Raw genomic sequence first — 21,315 nt, forward strand, 5'->3', positions numbered from 1 at the left:
CCCCAAGCCATGTCTCTGTCAACATCAGGCAAAGAGGTTGTTCCATAACAATGAGATCAAAGATCTCCTGAGCATGTCTGGGCACAGATCTGGTGTTTAAAAGCATGCAACTATGCTTCACATTGCCCGCTCCCGTATTCAGTTGGATAGTCGGGACAGTACCTGGTGTTCAGCCACAGGCTGGGCAGCGTCTCTTACCCCTGAAACGGCCAGGAAAGACTGTATGGCAAGCGCCCGATACCTTTTGCAAGGAGCGCAGCTCCTGCGGCGAATAACATATCATCCTATCAGCACCACTCCTAATCCTACGGAGCTAACCCCACCCGCCGCTCCAACGCCTCCAAGACGCAGACGGGCGCAGACGGGCGCAGACGGGCGCAGACGGGCAGGACTCTGGCAAGACTCAGGCACAGCGAGGGCGCACCCGCTGCGCGATCCCGCTGCGCACAGAGGACTGGTTTAAGTAGGGCCGCCAGGTGAGGTGAGAACCGCCCCACTAGGACACTCAATATGGCGCTGGGAAAGCGTCACTACCCCTCCCAAGATGGCGCCCAAACAAAGATCGAGACTAAGATCCTAAACCCTCAGAACCGGGCCCGCTAAGCAGCGGTGAGCAGACCAATTATATGCAGGTAAGGGGACAGCTACCCCACTAAAAACAGGGCAAATAGAAAGAAAATAAAAATAAATAAAAAACGGGTACTTTAAAAACAAGCGCGCTTCAAACACAGCGCTAAATGCACTGCCAAGCGGCCAAGCAGGACGAATGGAACCTGGTAGGGCAGAACAGCAAAACGGACCGCCTTAAGTAGGGCCGCCAGGTGAGGTGAGAACCGCCCCACTAGGACACTCAATATGGCGCTGGGAAAGCGTCACTACCCCTCACAAGATGGCGCACAAACAAAGATCGTGACTAAGCTCCTAAACCCTCAGAACCGGGCCCGCTAAGCAGCAGTGAGGAGACCAAGTATATGCAGGTAAGGGGACAGCTACCCCACTAAAAACAGGGCAAATAGAAAGAAAATAGAAATAAATAAAAAACGGGTACTTTAAAAACAAGCGCGCTTCAAACACAGCGCTAAATGCACTGCCAAGCAGGACAAATGAAACCTGGTAGGGCAGAACAGCAAAACGGACCGCCTTAAGTAGGGCCGCCAGGTGAGGTGAGAACCGCCCCACTAGGACACTCAATATGGCGCTGGGAAAGCGTCACTACCCCTCCCAAGATGGCGCCCAAACAAAGATCGAGACTAAGATCCTAAACCCTCAGAACCGGGCCCGCTAAGCATCGGTGAGCAGACCAATTATATGCAGGTAAGGGGACAGCTACCCCACTAAAAACAGGGCAAATAGAAAGAAAATAAAAAGAAATAAAAAACGGGTACTTTAAAAACAAGCGCGCTTCAAACACAGCGCTAAATGCACTGCCAAGCTGCCAAGCAGGACAAATGGAACCTGGTAGGGCAGAACAGCAAAACGGACCGCCTTAAGTAGGGCCGCCAGGTGAGGTGAGAACCGCCCCACTAGGACACTCAGTATGGCGCTGGGAAAGCGTCACTACCCCTCCCAAGATGGCGCCCAAACAAAGATCGAGACTAAGCTCCTAAACCCTCAGAACCGGGCCCGCTAAGCAGCGGTGAGCAGACCAATTATATGCAGGAAAGGGGACAGCTACCCCACTAAAAACAGGGCAAATAGAAAGAAAATAAAAATAAATAAAAAACGGGTACTTTAAAAACAAGCGTGCTTCAAACACAGCGCTAAATGCACTGCCAAGCAGGACGAATGAAACCTGGTAGGGCAGAACAGCAAAATGGACCGCCTTAAGTAGGGCCGCCAGGTGAGGTGAGAACCGCCCCACTAGGACACTCAATATGGCGCTGGGAAGCGTTACTACCCCTCCCAAGATGGCGCCCAAACAAAGATCGAGACGAAGCTCCTAAACCCTCAGAGCCGGGCACGCTTAGCAGCGGTGAGCAGACCAATTATATGCAGGTAAGGGGACAGCTACCCCACTAAAAACAGGGCAAATAGAAAGAAAATAAAAATAAATAAAAAACGGGTACTTTAAAAACAAGCGCGCTTCCAACACAGCGCTAAATGCACAGCCAAGCTGCCAAGCAGGACGAATGGAACCTGGAATATGACTTTCATATTGTAGATTTCTAAGGCAGGAGTAATGGGCTTAGTTAAAGAAGATTTATGTTTAGAGACAATTGCACCCGCCAGCTGGTAAAATTTTAGGGCAGCCATATCAGTATGACTTTTCCAGCTCATATTGCTCTGGAGAGATATTCCTAGGTACGTGAATGCCTCAACCTGTTGCAATGGGATACCATTAAAATTGATTACACCTCTGAATGTTTTCCGCTGATTCAGGGACATGAACTTGGTTTTGGAGGTGTTTATCTCAAGTCCATGCGTTTGGCAAAAATCTCCAAACGCGTTTATTGCCTTCTGAAGCCCACTTGGTGTCCGGGAAACTATCAGCGTATCGTCCGCAAACATGAGGACTGGCACGCGAGCTCCTGCTAGTACCGGGGCATCCGTAGGGGAACAGCTAAGGTGATCAACTATGCCGTTGATGTATAAAGAAAACAACGTAGGTGCCAGAACACACCCCTGTCGGACACCACGCTCGACAGGAAATGGGTCGGTCACCTCACCCTGTGCTCCCCACCTAATTCTTGCGTAGGTGTTCTCATGCAGGCGGAAAAGTAGCGATAATAGTTCCGGCGCCATCCCTGCTTCAGCGAGGACCCTCCAAAGTTTAGAACGGGGAACTAAATCAAAGGCTGATTTCAGGTCTATAAAGACCGCATAAAGAGTCCCATTGGTCAAAGTCACGTTCCTCCAATAAAGTGCTAAAAAATAAAAGACCTAATCAACAGAGCTAGTACAGGGTCGAAAACCAGCTTGATACGGGGATAAAATATCATTTTCTTCTACCCAAGATTGCAATTTATTTTGCACTAATCGACCTATAAGTTTTTGGGCTGAGTCTATAAGACTAATAGGTCTATAGTTGCTAGGTAGTGATTTGTCACCCTTTTTAAAAACCGGAATTATTTCCGCGCCTTTCCATGAGGCTAAATGGGCGCACCCATAGCCACAGAGTTAGCTAGCCATTGAAAATACTGACACCAAGATAATCTATCACTTAAAAACACGTCGGCTGGAATCCCATCCATTCCTGGGGCTCTACCCCCAGTCACGCAGTCTAGTGCTAGGTTAACATCTTTGATCGAGAATAGCTGCTTTTGATAGAAAATAGTGGGGGGAAGTGGACACTCCCCGTCAGAAGGATTAGAGGCGTATTGGGGTTTAAAAAAATCAACCCACTGGTGTTTGGCAACATTATTTTGGGGCGATTGAGCGGTCCCTCCTCTATCCCACTTGACTATGGCCCAAAATTGCTTTTGGTCTTTAGCTACACAAGCAAATTTCAGATCACCCCACTGTTCCTCATCCCACTGTTTCTTGGCCACTTTCTGTGTGTGCCTGTATGTCTTTCTAGCCTCTCTCACACCTTCGATGTTTCTAGATCTAAGTTCAGCACTGAGGTTCTGGCGGGCTACTTTGCAAGCTTTATTGTACCATCCCGCCTCAGTTATTTTTATTTTATTGGTCTTGTCTGTTTTTATAGTCTTCATAAAGAACCCTTGAAGTTTAATAAAGAAAAGAGTATGAGCCTCAAGCATGACTTGGCGAAAATTTTGATAGGCAGATTGAGTGTTTAAGTTGGCCACTTCATCAATCACCACTTGTTTGAGGTCCTCCAGCTTCTCTGGGTTCTCAATGAATCTGCCCCATTTAACGTGGCGCATATTATTTGATGCTACAATGTCTAAAGTAATTTTCTCCCCTCCCTAGTCTAGGTTCTCTAGACCCATTGAAAGCTTTGAATTCCATGCAGAGAGGATTGTGGTCACTTTCCACCCTAGATACTATGGTCATATCAATCAACCTATACCATTCTCTAATATCCACCAGGAAGTAATCTATGCGGCTAGACGACCTACCATTATCAAATGTCTTTACTCCCAGGCGATCAGACGGAGTACGCCCGTTGGCTGCTTTGAGCCCTCTCTCTAAACATAGAGCTTTGAGTGGGATGGCTACTGCTGACCATCTTTTAACTGCGGGAAGATCCAACAGGGGGACGCCCCATTTACTATCCTCCTCAGCAGCAAGAAATTGGTCCTCAGGGCCAAGTGGCTCAAATGTAGTATTAACATCACCTCCCACAATAATAGACAACTGAGTTGGAAGTGCTACAAGCTGTTGATCGAGAACAGTGATTACATCAGATAGATGTCCCCCAGCCATCCCTCTAGCATAGATGTTGAAGATTGCCACACCATGGCCAGATGCCCATGTAATATTCACTGACAAAATGTCATTTGATAGGGTGCTCTGTTGCTTAATTTTGCAGCATAATGATTGACGGATCCAAATTATCAGGCCCCCTGATGGTCGACCTTTAGTTTTTTTAATGGCGGGTGTTTGAAAATTAAGGAACCCCAGGCGATGTACTGGGACCAATGACCAGGATTCCTGGAAGAGGACGATGTCAAACTGGTCTACAAAGCTACACCATTCAGGAGACTTTAACTTGTTACCAATTCCAACGAGATTCCAGGAAAGAAAGGTCAACCCTGCCTCAACTGCTAAAAAGCTGGAAGGGTCTTGTGTTGGTAATAAACTTTGATCCTCAACCTCCGTCCCATTCTCATACTCAATGTTAATACATGAGCTACCAGGTGGCTCTATTAATGATACCTCAGATCATAAACTGTCAAATTCTAAAGGGCTAGAGCATATCGATTTGTCTGGGACGATTTTCTCGGACTGACTCTCTAAGAGGTTAAATGCTCCCCTCATTTTAGATCGGGGGATAAGATCAACGTTCGATATAGATAATCTCTGCGCTGTGAAAACACACAGTCTTTCAAACTTGTCTTTGTTCTTATTCTCCAATCTATCATCCCTTTGAAGTCAATCACAATTGTTCAGATCAGACAGGACCCCAAACCTATTTTCCAAACTAATACTCCAATTACTGTTTAAGACACTCCTACCCCATTTGTTAGAAACTGGAATCCGCCTTGATCTTGGTCTCATCGGATTCGCTTCGCTGCCTCCCATACGATAGAAATATTCTAGCGTTAGTGGGATTATAGCGGTACACCTTCGTTGTGGGGGAAATATGTTGGTCAGGACATTGGGAAGAACACCTGGGTTTGAAAAATTAAGAACTATACAGTCTCCCGCAAATTTTTGCGGGTTGTTCCCTAACCATGCTACTCTTCTTGCCATGGTGATTTCCCCTGCTAGTTGTTGTTCACCCCAAGGAGACATCTTCATATTATTTAACATCCAATGCAACGATTTACTAATCAAAGAGGATGTAGATTCCACTTTACCAGGTAACAGGGTGGGTACGTTAGCAAGGACTAATACAAGGGGGGAAGCCTCAACGATACATTGGAATGGGTCTCTCTCTTGGAGTAGTGTAGTAAGTCTTGGTGGGAGATCTTCATTAGCTACATTCTGATGGTCCTTATCTACTATAGGTTGACTAGAGGGAGGATTAGCTGTCACTATTTCTTCAGCCCCTTCCCCACACCCAGGGAGCGCCACATTTGGTGCAGGTCTGCTTGGCACCGGGGTTGAAGTGCTACCCACCTCCTCCACTGTCTTGTTTATAAGAACACTCAGTCTTGTTACCTCTGCCATAAGCAGATCAATTTTAGCCACCAATGGTTTGATAATACACTTGATCTTTGAATCGATCATGCTAGCTATTTTTATGGTTAGCTCTTCCTCGTTCTCTTTATTATCGTATAACCCGTTTGCCTCGTTCTTGTCCAGGCTTTTAGATGCAGGGGTTATCTTTTTCCTACCTAAACGAGACCCACCACTTTTGCACTGTACTTTTCTACATGCTCTAACTGCTCTAGTCACAGGTAAGGGGACTGGAGATGGGGATTTCTCTACTCCAATGTCTGAAACTACATCTGTTTCAAGATTAATTTGCAGGTTGGTGATAGAAGACACACTTTGTTCGAAGGTATCACTAGCCAGAACCTCTACATCAGCAATGACACTACTGTTGACTTGCAATGAGGGTTCTGGCGAGGGTTCTGACAAGGATCTCATCGTAGGGAGGATGGAAGAGCAACTCAACCCTAATGACGCCCTCCTATCATTGTTAATTTTACTTACAACCTGCACCAAATAATTATCCATGGTATTAGACACAGAGGAGACCTTTAGTTTAGACATACCTCGTAATATAATATAACAATACCACACTATTACTTTACACTAAACACTGAATGTCCCGTCCGTAGATAACAGTTGACGTATAGGCAATTGAGATTGTCCACATATATTTTGCACTAATACAACGCTATGTAGATTAAGGAGATAGCACTCGAGTTCCAACAGTACCTTTGTATCAGTGGTCTTAACGATGACGGATCCTCGTGGCAAATATTAGTGGGGTGGCCCGTCCCGTCCTCACACGTCCTCTGACGGCCACAGACGGCCCGCCCTTTGTCCGGGCTTCGTCCGGCACGTCCCGCGCGCGTTCCGCGCAGCGGCTTTAGTCAGAAATATAAGGGGGCGTGAACCAATAGACAGGTAAGCGGGTGGGAAGCCAGCTGGTGTAGCGCACGGACTCCTGGGAATTGGAGTCCCGTGCAAAGGCCCTTCACCCGACAGCAGCAGCTCAGGCAGAAACAAAGTGAACACAGCCCCTCCTGGGACAGCGGCAACTAGAAGCACAAGTAAGCAACCAGCAGCGATGTGGGACCCGCGCCAGCGGGTTCCGCGAGGTCTTTTGAGCAAACGAATGCAATTTGTGGCAGGTGAGCGGGTGGGAAGCCAGCTGGTGTAGCGCACGGGCTCCTGGGAATTGGAGTCCAGTGCAAAGGCCCTTCACCCGACAGCAGCAGCTCAGGCAGAAACAAAGTGAACACAGCCCCTCCTGGGACAGCGGCAACTAGAAGCACAAGTAAGCAACCAGCAGCGATGCGGGACTCTTGGTAAGATTAATAAAGTTTATCTCAATTAATTGTGTATAAGAAATGCTCATTGCATATGGTTACAAATACAAACCATGAAAGAGGGAGAGAAAAAAATCAGCAATGCAAATCGTGTCATACTCATCATCAATATGAAATGCACATGGAGTGGATAGATTAAGAGACATCAGTTTCAGCAAAACAATGTAAAACGATAATCATATGACGGAGGGGATAGATGAAGAGACATACGTTTCAGAAACAAAAATACATTTGCAAATAATTATGCAGAGTACGAGTCAGATGGAAATACAAACAAAAAAAGAATCGGTGAAACACCTCCCCCCCGGCCAGGTATGGGACAGGAACAAGAACAGCTAAGCCTCTCTGCAGACTGATGGACAGCGAAGCATCACTCCTCTCTTCTCTCTCCCCTACCGACGTGCTCTCTTCTACCGGAAGATCACACAAAAATCATACCCCTAAAGGCACCCCAGTTATACCCTGAAACCTACATGAAAGTTCCACATCAGTTGAAATAATTTGCAAAATTCGACAGCTCATTGGTGGATTTGGGAGGTGGTCTGTCACACCGTCAGGTTCCCATTCACAATTCTGTATACTCATCGTTCTATAACCTCTCTAATTACATCATGTATGACTTGTTCGTTTATTTTAATACTTGATACTTTCACAATAATTCACATGTATTTTTCACCTACGTTCTTGGGTCTCATGGCCAGTCTCAACTTGTGGCAGGCTAACAATGCACTTTGAGCTGAACAACCTTGAACTCCTATTCTTCCTCTGCAGTACTCAGCGCTTCTGTTTGCTTTGTTAGGTCATTCTTGCTCACTTCCCAGCCCCTCATCTATCAGGCCAATTTAAGATAATGGAGGCCCATTCGGCTCACTATGGCAAATTGAACATAAACATTCATTAATTACACAGAAATGCACTTTTCACTGTTTACCACCTACCTTTGCACTATCCCATGTTTATGTTTTCTTAGCAAAGCTTTAAGTAAAAGCGGCATTATTCATTATTAATTTTTTTAAGCAACATGCATAAATGTGAAATGTGGCCTAGTCATGCATTATTTCTTGCTTCGTTTAAAGCGCAATGTAAATGCAACTTAGTTCTTTCATTCATTAGTTTACATTAGTACATACATGCACAAAGCAGTTTCCCTCGTGTTTCAGGTGTTTTTATACGTTAGTTCACATCTCACACTGCTAGTATGTATTACGGGGATGTTCATTCCGAGCAGGTTTCTTTTTGCGAAAAACCTGCTCCATCAATCCCCCCTTTGATGCCTTCCTGGAGGCATCATAAAATACCCACCATACCCAAGTGCCATCTTCATTTATCTAAAATTCAGTGCAATTTTCTCTTTTTATTGCATTTTCGACTCAATCTTTTATCATATTATAGTAGTCTCCTTTTATTATTCTTGCTTTCGTTTGTTCTTTGATTCTGTCACCTCTTTTCTTTCACATCTACACTTACAGCATTTGTATATTGTCATTATTACGGCTACTATGGCTACTGAAATTATTGGCATTATTATTTTTCCTAATAAGCTACTTCCAAAGGTAGAAAACCATTTACCTACAGAGGAGAAACTTTGACCAAGTCTCTCCCAGACACTGTCAACCTCCAGTTGGGTCGAATCTTCATATAATTTCGTAATATTCTTAATATATCCCTCAATACCTTTACTTTTGTCAGGGATAAAAGTATAGCAGTGTTGGATTTTCAACATGCCACAGACTCCACCCTCTTTTGTCAATAAGCTATCAAGGGCAAGTCGATTTTGCAAAACCATTGATCTGATTGAAACCATTTCTGTGTCAATCATCAAGAACCCACCAGCAGTATCTGTTGATAAACGATCAACCACTGTGGACAATTTTCGAATTTTATGTGAATTCGGAACGACACCAACTGATGGTATCAGTGCACCGAAAATATCACCTAATATTTCTGAGAAACTCGCTCTCTTCTTATGTGTTAGTCCTTGTTTTATTTTGTTAATATTGTTACTGTTTCTGTCTACATGGTAGACCTTTGGCAAAACGATTGCAAAGTAACAACTACCATGCCAATGTGCAGGCAACCTGTAATAGGCTTTCTTAACACACACATAATAAACTCCTGGGAAAACAGGATCAGTGCCACCTTTCAATCCCCAACCTCCAGTAATTTGGAAAGTATGCACACATTCACTAGTACCAATAAAATAAATATTATAGTTAGTCTTTGATCAAAGCAAACAATTTTTCTCTTTTTGATACCAATCCAGGGACATTGCAGCGTATGTCTCACCTTTCTCATAATTTCCTTCTCTAAAGGCCCATGGTGGTACCTGTGACTTCTGTTCAGCAGCTTTTCTTTGGAAACTTTCTCTTCTATTTTCCATCATTTCTATGAACACTTTTTCTTCAACCCGCAAACTACATGTTAGATTATTTTTATAAGCGTATTCTATAGCTAAATTTTTGGAAATATGGAAGAACTCTCCCATATAACATGTATTTTTATTACTTAAAACCTTGTTCAGCTCCTTTGTAACAGGTATTTCTGAAAATACTAAGTCTATATTGGAATAATGATACTCCAGCTTCCCTGTCATGTAAAATAGGCTGGTTAAGACATTGCAAGATACACTATATGTTAAAGGTAGGTGATGATCAGTCACCCCCTCTAAGACAGACAAAGGTAAGTGCATGCACACCTTGCAATCACTCACATTCATTGTATTAATATACGCATACAACAATTTAGTAAAGACATTTAACGAGAAATCATTAATTGATTTATCATGATGAAGGATTCTTCCATCTATCGGTTCTGTGTTAGTATTAGGGGTTTCTTTGGTGACATCACTCACTCTCTCACTTGTTGCATCATTAGTATTGTTTCCATTATTTGTTACCATTAGAGAAGGTACAATGACAGTTAATGATATCCATATAAATGTTAACAAAAAGACACACTATAAGCAAGCTTTAATACATCTACGTTTTGGACTAGATTTTGGATGTTCAGTCACTTCTGCTTCGGCTATTTTGTAATCTTTAAAAATATAAAAAATGTATAAAATATAAATCTATAAACTCTAATTTTTCTAAAAAAAAATCCAAAAAAAAGTTGAGTATTCCTACACTTCAAGGCTTTCTTGTTTACCCCTTTCTTTCATTTATTTCTTCGAATTTTCTGAGTCTTTCAATTCAATTTGACTGACTAGGTTGCACCTTAATTTTTCACAGTTCTCTTAAGGCGGTTTCAGTTTGCTTTCATCAACTTGCTCATTGTCAGAACTGTCTTTTTCTTCACTTGGATCTGAGGTTTCAAATTCTTCCAAGATAACGTAAGTCCATTCTGGTGCCGTGTATTTCTTGCTTGAAATTCTTACTCTCCTTGTTTTTCATACTGAATTTTCTTCTTCTGACTCTTCTTGTTCTGTTTGACTTGAGACCTCGTTAATTTGCTCTGATCTTCCCTTTGACTTTCTCCTCACAAGAGTGTATTTAATTATTTTCACTCCACTTGGCCAATTATCACCTTTTCTTGCTCTCTTAGATTGAACAACATCTTCAACTTCTTCTTCTGGTTCACAGGTTCTTTTACTTGGCCCTTCTCTTATTGGTTCTTCTTCCTGACATTCAGTATCTTCCCTTTCTTCTGGTTCAACAGCAGTCTCTTGAGACCCAGTAGCTGGTGCCCACTCTATTTGACTTGTGCTCGGCTGTTCATTATTCGTTTGTTCTTCAAAATCTGTCACTTTAGATTCTTCAGCCTCTGGTTCTTGACTTTTGTTTACCAGTTGCTGCTCTTCTTGTCTTTCAAGTGGACTTGGGACTCGTCTGGTATGGGTTGCATGAATCCAATTTGGCAGACCTCCACATTTCACTTCTGTCGTAGTTACCAGAATCACTTGGTAGTGTCCATTCCATCTGGGTTCTAACCACGATTTCCTCACGTGTTTCTTCACGAGAACCCACTCGCCAGGACTCAGATCATGAGCTTGATTCGGCTGTGCTGTAGTAGCATTCTCTCCAACCTGGTGAGACACAGAACGCACCAGATCAACCAGTCCTCTGCAATAATCAAGCACAAGATATCAGCTATATTCATCAGTTTGTTCGTTGGCACAAATGCTTGTCTCATTGCTCTTCCCATTAGGACTTCCTGAGGACTCAATCCTGTCTTTTTGTCAGGAATACTTCTCAGACTCATCGATACAAGGGGTAAAGCATCAGGCCATTTCAGTGTTGTGGATGCACACACACTTTCCCTAACCTAGATTTTATAGTGCCATTGATCTGCTCGACCACTCCAAATGCTTCGGGTCGATAGGCACAATGCAGCTTCTTTTCAATTTGCAATGCTTCACAAATCATCAGAATTATCTCATTATTAAAGTGTGTTCCTCTAACTTTTTCTAAAGTGACTGGAAATCCAAATCTAGGAATCAGTTCTCTCAAAAGTAGTTTGTCTACAGTAATACTGTTGTTTCTTCTCGTGGGATAGGCTTTCACCCAGCGAGAGAACAAACAACAACCGACGCATATTTCAGCCCATTGCCCATGGGGAGCGCAATAAAATCCAATAGAAGAGGGGTAAATGGTCCTGCTGGTTTTCCAATTTTACTCCAACTAACAACTGTTTTTCTGCCTGGATTTTTCTCCTGACTGGTGACGCACCTCTTGCATAGACTCTCTGCAATGACCCTGAATTTCGGGTTATACCATGACTGCTTGAAGAGCCTGATCATTGCGTCTCTTCCAACATGTGTAATTCCATGGTACACCCTGGCCATCTGGGAAAGTAAAGAATCTGGCATGACTGGTCTCTCGTCTAGGTAACCCCACACTTCATCTTCTGCTCTCTTTCTGCAACCTGAATTTCTCCAAATTTCCTTTTCCTCATCACTTGCCCCTTCCTGTAAGTGCCTAATCTCATCTCAAGTTTCAAATGAAGATGAGAACATAAGATGGCATTTGGTATTTTCTTATTCCATCCCTCTGTTTAGGGTTATTAAATTTTGTGCACAGAAACGCAGTACTTGATCGGCGTATCTGTTGCTCTTCGTCACATAATCATCTCCTGACTTATGTGTGGAACATTTGACTACTGCAATCTTTTTGGGCATTTGTAAAGCATCTAATAAATCCATTACAGTTTGGCTGTTTCTTATAGGGGAACCTGAAGAAGTTAGAAATCCCCTTTGCATCCATAGCTGACCGAAGTCATGGACCACCCCAAAACCATATTGACTATCAGTAAATATGGTTACCCTTGCACGCTCTAATCAGAGCTATCAATTCAGTAATTTGGGCAGAGTTTACTCCTTTTAGACAGGATGCTTCTAAAACTCCCTCTTGGTGCAAACAGCATAGGCAGTGCATCATTCACCTTTCTCATTCCTCAAACATGATCCATCAACAAACATTACACAGTCTGATTCTTCCAAGGGGACGTCCTCAATGTCAGGCCTGGGTTTTGTGCACAATTCTGTCACATCCAAACAATTGTGATCCGCTTCCTCTCTCACTTCCTCACAATATGAATTTGGCAACAGAGTTGCTGGATTTACGGTTGTGCACCTCACCACAGTCACCTTTTCACTTCAGCACTCAAAATCACTATTTGGTACCTAGTCAGCTGACTACAGGCCATGTGCTGCGTCCTCGTTCGTTTCAAAAGGATCTCAACCGAATTTGGCACATATACTTGACTGGATGCCCCATCACAATCGCTTCACTTTGTTCCAGACTCTCACAAGTAGCAGCTACTGCTTTTAAACAGCCTGGCAATGCTGCAGCCACTGAATCCAAAGTAGCAGAATAATATGCTACTAGAAGTCGTGCCATTCCATGTTTTTGAGTTAGAATTGAAAGTGCACACCCATCTCTTTCACAGCAGTACAACGCAAAATCCTTTGCATAATCTGACATTCCCAATGCAGGTGCTCGACAAAGACTGTTTCGCAATTTAGTAAAAGCTTCTGCACTTTCATCATCGAGAACAATCGGATCTTTCACATCTTTTCGTGTTAACCTCTGTAGAGGTTTCGCAATCAGTGAAAAGCCACTGATCCACTGTCTACAGTATCCAACCATTCCCAAAAACATTCGAACTTCTTTCTGAGTTTTAGTTGAACTCATTTGTTTAATCACACTAATCCTTTCTGGTGTCACCTTTCTGCCTCCTTTTTTTCTATTTTGGACTTCCTGTTTATAAAATTGCAATTTTGCTGGTGACCCTTTGTGTCCCCCTTCTGCCAAATGGTTCAATATGGCAATGGTATCTGTCACACATGCCTCTCGTGTCTTTGATGCCACAAGCAGGTCATCAATGTATTGAAACAAAACTGAATTTCCTGGCATGATTAAAGTCTCCAAACATTTTTTTCAGAATCTGATTAAAAATTGAAGTACTCTCTTTGTACCCTTGAGGAACTTGGCACCATGCCAAAACACAGTCTCTGAACCGAAATGCAAATAAATACTGGCTTTCCGGATGTGAAGGAATCGAGAAAAATGCTTGGCACAAATCAATCACTGTGTACAATTCAGCATCACAGGGAATTTGGTAAAGGATTACTGCTGGATTTGGCACTACTTGACAACAGGGTACTACAATTTTATTTATTTTTCTCAAATCCTGCACTATTCTATATTTTACACTGGGCTTCTTAATTCCTATAATTGGCGAATTACAAGGACTTCTCAGTATTTCTTTCAGAAATCCCTGTTCAATCATTTGGTCAAGTGACTCCTGCAATTACTTCCAGACTCAATTTGTACTGAGGGGTGTTTGGATATATGGCACCCTCTTTCACTGTAATCTGAATTGGATCTACATTTGTCATTAGGCCAATTTCTTTTCCTGTAAAATCCCATACATCCGACCTCACTGCACTTTTTAATTCTACGGGCAGATTCTCTTCTGTGAGAAGTGAAAACAACTCATCCACTTCTGACCCTTGCTTCGCTAACATCCTTTTGAATGCGACATCCACATCAGGTGTCTGAAACGCAACACCATCCCGCGTACAATAGATGATGCAATTCATTTTGCACAATAAATCTCTGCCCAAGAGATTTACTGGACTTGAGTCACATACCACGAAACGATGCATGTCTCTGAAACTCCCACTATGCACTTCCATTGGATTTGTTACTGGTGTTCTAATAGGCTTATTTGAGACTCCTACAACTCGGATAGTTTCTCCCGTAGTACCAGTGTCCACTATGAATGTAATATCATTACCTTCCACCTTTCCGTCAACAAATGGACCTGACTAATCTACAGCCAAAGATGCTCCAAGTACGCACTTTTCTTCCCCCCTCAGGCACCGTCATTGAGATGAGTCTGAATCACTCTCATTGCACTGCAACTAATATTGTGGAACCATTTGCACAGTTTGATTCTTACCAACTTTATCACCTCAGTGAAATCCAGTGTTGCACTCTACCTCTGCACTTGAGCATTCACATTATTTGGCATGGGAGCTTGTGGCACCTGTAATTGTGGAGTAACTACCTGCTGCTGCTGTTGATTCACAGCCACCTCATTCTGCATCTGTGGAATTAAATTTTGATTTACCCCATTATTCTTTTGAGCAGATCAACACTCGTTCTTCCAATGTCCAAATTTTACGCACATATGACCAGGAAATTTCTTCTTAGCTTCCTCTCTACTGATTTTACCTCTACCTTGTCAGGGTTGTCAGTAGCGCAAGAGAGAAGAACAAGCCACTAACCTTAACACAACAGCCAGCGGGGACGACAGCAAGCAGAAAGGCCTCCCTATTCTCCAAGGCACAACCCCCCACAGTGTAGGGAACACACCTATGGGAAGTAGCACTCCGGGGAACAGGGAAGGGAAAATGAACTCGGCAGTGCAGAGGGTCTTGCAATTCTGGGGAGAGCGGCAGGTTTAGGCTCCTTCTATCGACGTACTGCAGAATGACAAAAGACAGAAGGATATTCAACTACCCTGGGGTGTATCTAGGTGACTGTTACCCCCATAGACATAACCCTTTGTTCACTCACAGAGTCGTGAAAAAACAGGCGTCTCGTCCCGTATCTTGATCTCAACCTCTCCAGAATTTAGAACCATCAGACCATACACATTACTCTGTGTGCTTGGACTGCAAGCGGTAAACTAACGTTTCCCAATTTAAATGTCTTTATGTCACAAGGAAGAACCGCTGAAACAATGTTGTTCCCTCTGCAAGGGAATCCTCAGGAAGTGTATTTCTTTAGTGTTTAAGAGCCCTATCGTATCTCAGCGTCTTGCCCTTCAAGTCAAGGCAAACGCGGAAATGCCGAGGAAGGAGGCGCGGCAATGGACTCTTTACCTGTACGGCGGGGACTCGACTCTTCGACTCTGAGGCGGGTAGGAAAGCGTCCGCCCTCAGAGCACCCTACTCACTCCGAGGCGTGAAGGAAAGCGCCCGCCCTCAGAGCTCCGATAACGCTGTCTTGAACCCTCTGGGTCCCGAATGGCGTGCGACGGCGCCCGGCGGATAAGGTTGCGTGAACAGGATATCCCAGCGGGAAGGCAAGCGTCCGCGACCGGGAACAGCAAACAGGGAGTGAAGCGCGAGGAGGACGGGAAGCGTCCCCTCGCCGTCAGCTACGGTGAAGGATTGTCAAGCACCCTCCCATTGCGGAGGCGGTGCTTAAGTAGGGAATGCCGCCCTCGGGAGCCGTGTTGTTGCACGTCAGGCCCCATTGCGTCCTGGTAGTTGTAGTCCCGTCGGCGTCCTGACCGCCTACGCCATCGCCCACACCTGCAGGTGGACTTGCGGGGGTGCGAGAGGCCCGGACCATGCCGGACACAGCCTATTACCGTTACAGAGCTCCCTCTCAAGGACCGCAGTCTCGGCGGGCGGCCTTTCTTTCCTGGATTGTCCTTATGAAAGAGTTCTAATAATTCCGGGCAGTGGAGATTCTGCAATGGCTCCCATGTTCTATCCTCCACCCCATATCCTTTCCACTCTACGAGGTACTGTACCCTTCCCCGTACTAGTCTGGAATCTAACAGTTTCTGGACCTCATATTCCTCCTGACCCTCTACGTCTATGGGAGGGGGTCTGTCAGGTAATCTCATGTGTGCAGGACAGGGTTGGAGCAGGGATACGTGGAATACAGGGTGTATGTGCCATGCCGTGGGTAAGGTTAATTTCATGGTGACGGGGTTGATAATCTTCTCAATGCTATAAGGACCGATGTACTTGGGTTTTAACTTGCCTACCCCTTTTAGGTGTAAGTGTTTTGTGGCTAGCCAGACTTTTTCCCCTACATGATATACGGGTTCTTTGGTCCGTTTTTTGTCAGCAAAGTGTTTTTGTGCCACCTGGGCTGCTATCAGGTGTTGTTTTGTATTCAATAGGACTGCCCTAAGGTGAGCATGATGCTCTTGTATGCTCGGGAGTTTGGTTACTACTGGCCACTCAAAAGGGAGCATGTTCGGATGGTGTCCGTTTAGACAAAAGAAGGGGGAACACCCCAATGTTGCATGGTCTGCGTTGTTATATACAAATTCGGCCATCCATAATACGGTGACCCAATCCGTGGTGTTTTGGAGAGCAAAACACCGGAGGTATTGCTCCAAAGTCTGGTTCAGTCTTACTGTTTTTCCATCCGTTTGTGGGTGGTAGCTGGATGAAAGGCGAGCGTCTACTCCCATTGTTTTGCACAAGGCCTTCCAGAACCGGGAGGTGAACTGCGTTCCCCGGTCTGTAATGAAAACACTGGGTATTCCGTGGGCTCTTACTACATGTTGTAGGACGAGAAGGGCTAGTTCTGAGGAAGAGGGAAGCCCGATTACTGGTATAAAGTGTCCCATTTTCGTTAAGTGGTCCACTATAACTAAGATCGTCGTGAATCCTTGGTAGGGGGGCATCTCTACAATAAAGTCCATAGACACCGTATGCCAGGGTCTAGGAGGGATAGGTATCGGTTGCAGTAGTCCTGTTGGTTTGGTGTGTTTAGCTTTCCCTTGTGCACACACACACTACAACTCTGAACGTAGTTCCGGATGTCTTCCTTCAATGACGGCCACCAGAAGGAGCGCTCTACGCAGGCTATCGTTTTGTGGATGCCCAAGTGCCCTCCTAATAAATAATTGTGTGCCAACTTAAGGACTTGTACTTGCAGGTCAGGGAGGGGTACGTACAATGCTTGGTAACGGTATAGAACCCGTTCTCCACTGTTCTATGGTCAGGGCCCTCGTCTATCCAAGCTGGTTGTAGCTGCCTTGACTTCCGCCACAAAGTCTTGAGGGATTAGGAGAGCGATGGATTGGTCCTGAAATACCTTCGTTTTCAGTATGAACGGAATGTCGGACGGTGGTTCTTCCTCAGTGGTCATACTGCGAGAGAGGGCATCCGCTTTCCCATTCTGGGGTCCCGGGCGGTACTTTATCACGAAGTCGTACTCTGAGAAGAAAAGAGTCCAACGTAACTGGCGTGGCGTAAGGGCCTTAGCAGTCTTTAGAAATAATAGATTGCGATGGTCCGTGTAAATTTCAATGGTATGCTGGGCTCCCAGAAGATAGTGTCTCGATTCTTCGCAAGCCCTTTTTAAAGCCAGCAATTCCTTATCGGTAATAGAGTAATTAACTTCACTGGGGGTAAGTTTCTTCGAGAAATATGCCACGGGTGTATCTGCCCCGTTTTTGGATGTCTTTGCGACAGTACTCCTCCCAAGGCATATTGTGAGGCATCCGTCTCCACGATAAAAGGGAGGTGTGTGTCCGGATGTCTAAGGATGGGAGCTTGAGTGAATTTGGCCTTTAACAACTGGAAGGAATGTTCGGCTTCGTCTCCCCATACAAATGGTATGCCTTTTCGTAATAAACAGGAGATGGGATGTATGATCTTGGAGAAGTCCTTGATAAATCTCCTATAATAGTTCGCGAAACCCAGAAAACTCTGGATGGATTTCACATGTTGAGGGGTTTACCACTGAGTGATGGCCTCAATCTTTCCGGGTTCCATTTGAAAGCCTTGGGCGTTGATCACATATCCCAAAAAGGCTACTTCCTGGACGTTGAAGAGGCATTTTTCCAGTTTCGCATACAGCTCATGTTGACGGAGTCTACTGAGGACCTCTTTGACGTGATGCACATGTTCTCGGGGCCAGGAGGAATAGATGAGGATGTCATCTATGTACACTACGCAGGTAGTGTCAATCAAACCCCTTAGTACTTCATCCATGAAGTATTGGAATGCCGCCGGGGCGTTACAGAGCCCAAAGGGCATTACCCTGTATTCAATAAGTCCAAACTTAGTCCGGAAGGCGGTCTTCCACACATCCCCGCTTCTGACCCTTACCAGGTGATAAGCGCCTCTGAGGTCCAACTTCGTGAAGTAACGGGCTCCTTTCAGTTGGTCCAGAAGGACTGGAATCAATGGGAGGGGGTACCAGTTCTTCACGGTGATGCTGTTTATAGCTCTATAGTCGATTCAGGGTCTGAGCTCGTCACAATCTTTCTTCGGTATGAAAAAAAGAGGGGATGAAGCCGGTGACGAGGAAGGTGCGATAAAGCCAGAAACCAGGTTCTCTTCAAGATAGTTCTTCAAGTACAAGGTCTCGGGTTCGGTTAAAGCGTAGACCCTACTGCAGGGGATGTCTGCTCCAGGCGCGAGTTCAATACGACAATCGTACACGCGGTGCGGAGGAAGCCGTGTAGCCTTTTGCTTGTCAAAGAGAGGCCTGTACTCTTCATACTCCTCGGGTAAGGTGATGGTACCGCTGCAGGTTTCTTGTGAGCATGCAGTGGCCAAGAGACTGGCCTGAGTGTCCACGATCATTACTGAAGGTGCTGTCAGGTGGTTGCACGTCTGTCGACAGTAGGTAGAGTTCAGGGTCACGGTGCGAGCAGCCCAGCTAACAACAGGATCGTGTAGAGTGAGCCACGGCATGCTGAGGATGAGCCAAAATTGAGGTGCATCTATAAGATCGAATTGTATATATTCATAGTGCTCTGTGTTGACTCGCATCAATAAAGGAAGCGTATGCGAGGTGACGGGTCCTGAGGTTAGAGCTGATCCATCCACAGCTTTCACGTACTCGGGGTTTTTTCTTCATTTCCCACGGAACACCGATGGTTTACGCATACCCTTGGTCCATGTAGTTCCCGGTGGCATCTGAATCCAATAGTGCCTCTACTTCCCTGGGGTTGTCCTTGGTAACCCACAATAATACACCTACACAGATATGAGCCACAGCCGGTTGTAACGTATTGGCTATTACCGTAGAGACCTTAGCATGTTGTCCGCCCGACCCAGTGATCTCCTTCTGGCTCGGGCTGCTCAGTTTTCCGCCACCTCTTGGGTTCCCAAGATGGCTTGTTTCCGTGGCGTAAACCCACGTTCCGGGAGTTGAGCTCTGGCCCTACATTCTCTAATGAAATGCCCTCCTTTCCCGCAATATAGGCATAGTTTCATTTTTCGTCGTTTTTCCTTTTCTTCTGTGGTAAGGGGACCTTGGATGCCCCCAATTTGCATGGGCTCTGGTCCTTCCAATGTCTTGGGAAGGTCTTCGATGACTTGTTTCGGTTTGGGGTACCAACCCCGGGGTTCTCCTCTGCCCTTGTCTCCCTTTCTTTCCAACAAGCAATGTTCTAATTGAACTGTGAGATCGATCATCTCTTCACAGGTTTGTGGCAATTGAACCACTTGCGCGAGGACGTCCTTCAGCTCCCCTCGCAACCCTTGGTAAAACAGCGTTGTTTGCTTTTCTTGGGGCCTGTCAGTTTCGACTACTAACCGGTTAAAGGAGGTTATGTATGTCAGTAAATCCTGGGACCCTTGACGGAGGGTCAGCAATTCTCGGTCCAAGGTTAACATGTGCGACTTTCGGTCAAACAATTTCCTCATGGCTGCACAAAAGTCAGGGAAGGAATGCAGCATGGGGTCATTTCTCTCCATCAGGGGTATGGTCCAACTGGCCGCGTTTCCCCCCATGTAAGACATCATAAAAGCGGTTTTCGCTGCCTCGTTCTTGAAGACTACAGGCTTACACAAGCAGTGGAGTCTACATTGGTTTAGAAACGTCTCGAATTTCTTCGGGTCTCCATAGAAACGCTCGGGTGGGGCCAGAGGGATCCCTGTATTCTGGATTACATGAACAGTGGGGGCATGATCAGAGGCCGTGGAAGGAACAGGAGGGACGGTAAAGAACCCACCCACTTGTGTGGTTGCTGTAGCAAGGGGAGTTGCAATATGTCCTAGAGGCGGTAAAGTAGCTTCCCTAATATACGAACCCGCCCCGGTGCCCCTTCGTGATATTCCCGCCACCTCTCTGCGCAAGGTACTCAATTCTCTTTTTAGGTCCTGGTTTTCTAATCGGGAGGTTTGAACTTCCTGCTGGAGCGCCGTAAGGCTATCCAGCAGTGAAGATAAAACTACATTGGTGTCCATCGTCCAGGCCGGACGTCTAACTTGGGCTTGACAATCTGTCAGGGTTGTCAGTAGCGCAAGAGAGAAGAACAAGCCACTAACCTTAACACAACAGCCAGCGGGGACGACAGCAAGCAGAAAGGCCTCCCTATTATCCAAGGCACAACCCCCCACAGTGTAGGGAACACACCTATGGGAACAGGGAAGGGAAAATGAACTCGGCAGTGCAGAGGGTCTTGCAATTCTGGGGAGAGCAGCAGGTTTAGGCTCCTTCTATCAACGTACTGCAGAATGACAAAAGACAGAAGAATATTCAACTACTCTGGGGTGTATCTAGGTGACTGTTACCCCCATAGACATAACCCTTCGTTCACTCACAGAGTCGTGAAGAAACAGGCGTCTCGTCCCGTATCTTGATCTCGACCTCTCCAGAATTTAGAACCATCCGACCATACACATTACTCTGTGTGCTTGGACTTGAAATCAAGCCGCCTGGCTGTTCTCTTCACAGCAAGCGGTAAACTAACGTTTCCCAATTTAAATGTCTTTATGTCACAAGAAAGCACCGCTGAAACAATGTTGTTCCCTCTGCAAGGGAATCCTCAGGAAGTGTATTTCTTTAGTGTTTAAGAGCCCTATCGTATATCAGCGTCTTGCCCTTCAAGTCAAGGCAAATGCGGAAATGCCGAGGAAGGAGGCGCGGCAATGGACTCTTTACCTGTACGGCGGGGACTCGACTCTTCGACTGAGGCGGGTAGGAAAGCGTCCGCCCTCAGAGCACCCTACTCACTCCGAGGCGGGAAGGAAAGCGTCCGCCCTCGGAGCTCCGATAACGCTGTCTTGAGCCCTCTGGGTCCC

General features: G+C 45.4%; 1 protein-coding gene across 2 annotated transcripts in view; it reads left to right on the forward strand.

Annotated features, from left to right (window-relative positions):
* The window catches only part of DNAH7 (dynein axonemal heavy chain 7), a 1,967,826-nt gene that overhangs the window by 849,893 nt on the left and 1,096,618 nt on the right, over positions 1-21,315 (forward strand). The gene's annotated exons all lie outside the window — the stretch shown is intronic.

This window comes from Triturus cristatus, chromosome 3_2 (genome assembly GCF_964204655.1).
Source record: "Triturus cristatus chromosome 3_2, aTriCri1.1, whole genome shotgun sequence".
NCBI lineage: Eukaryota > Metazoa > Chordata > Amphibia > Caudata > Salamandridae > Triturus > Triturus cristatus.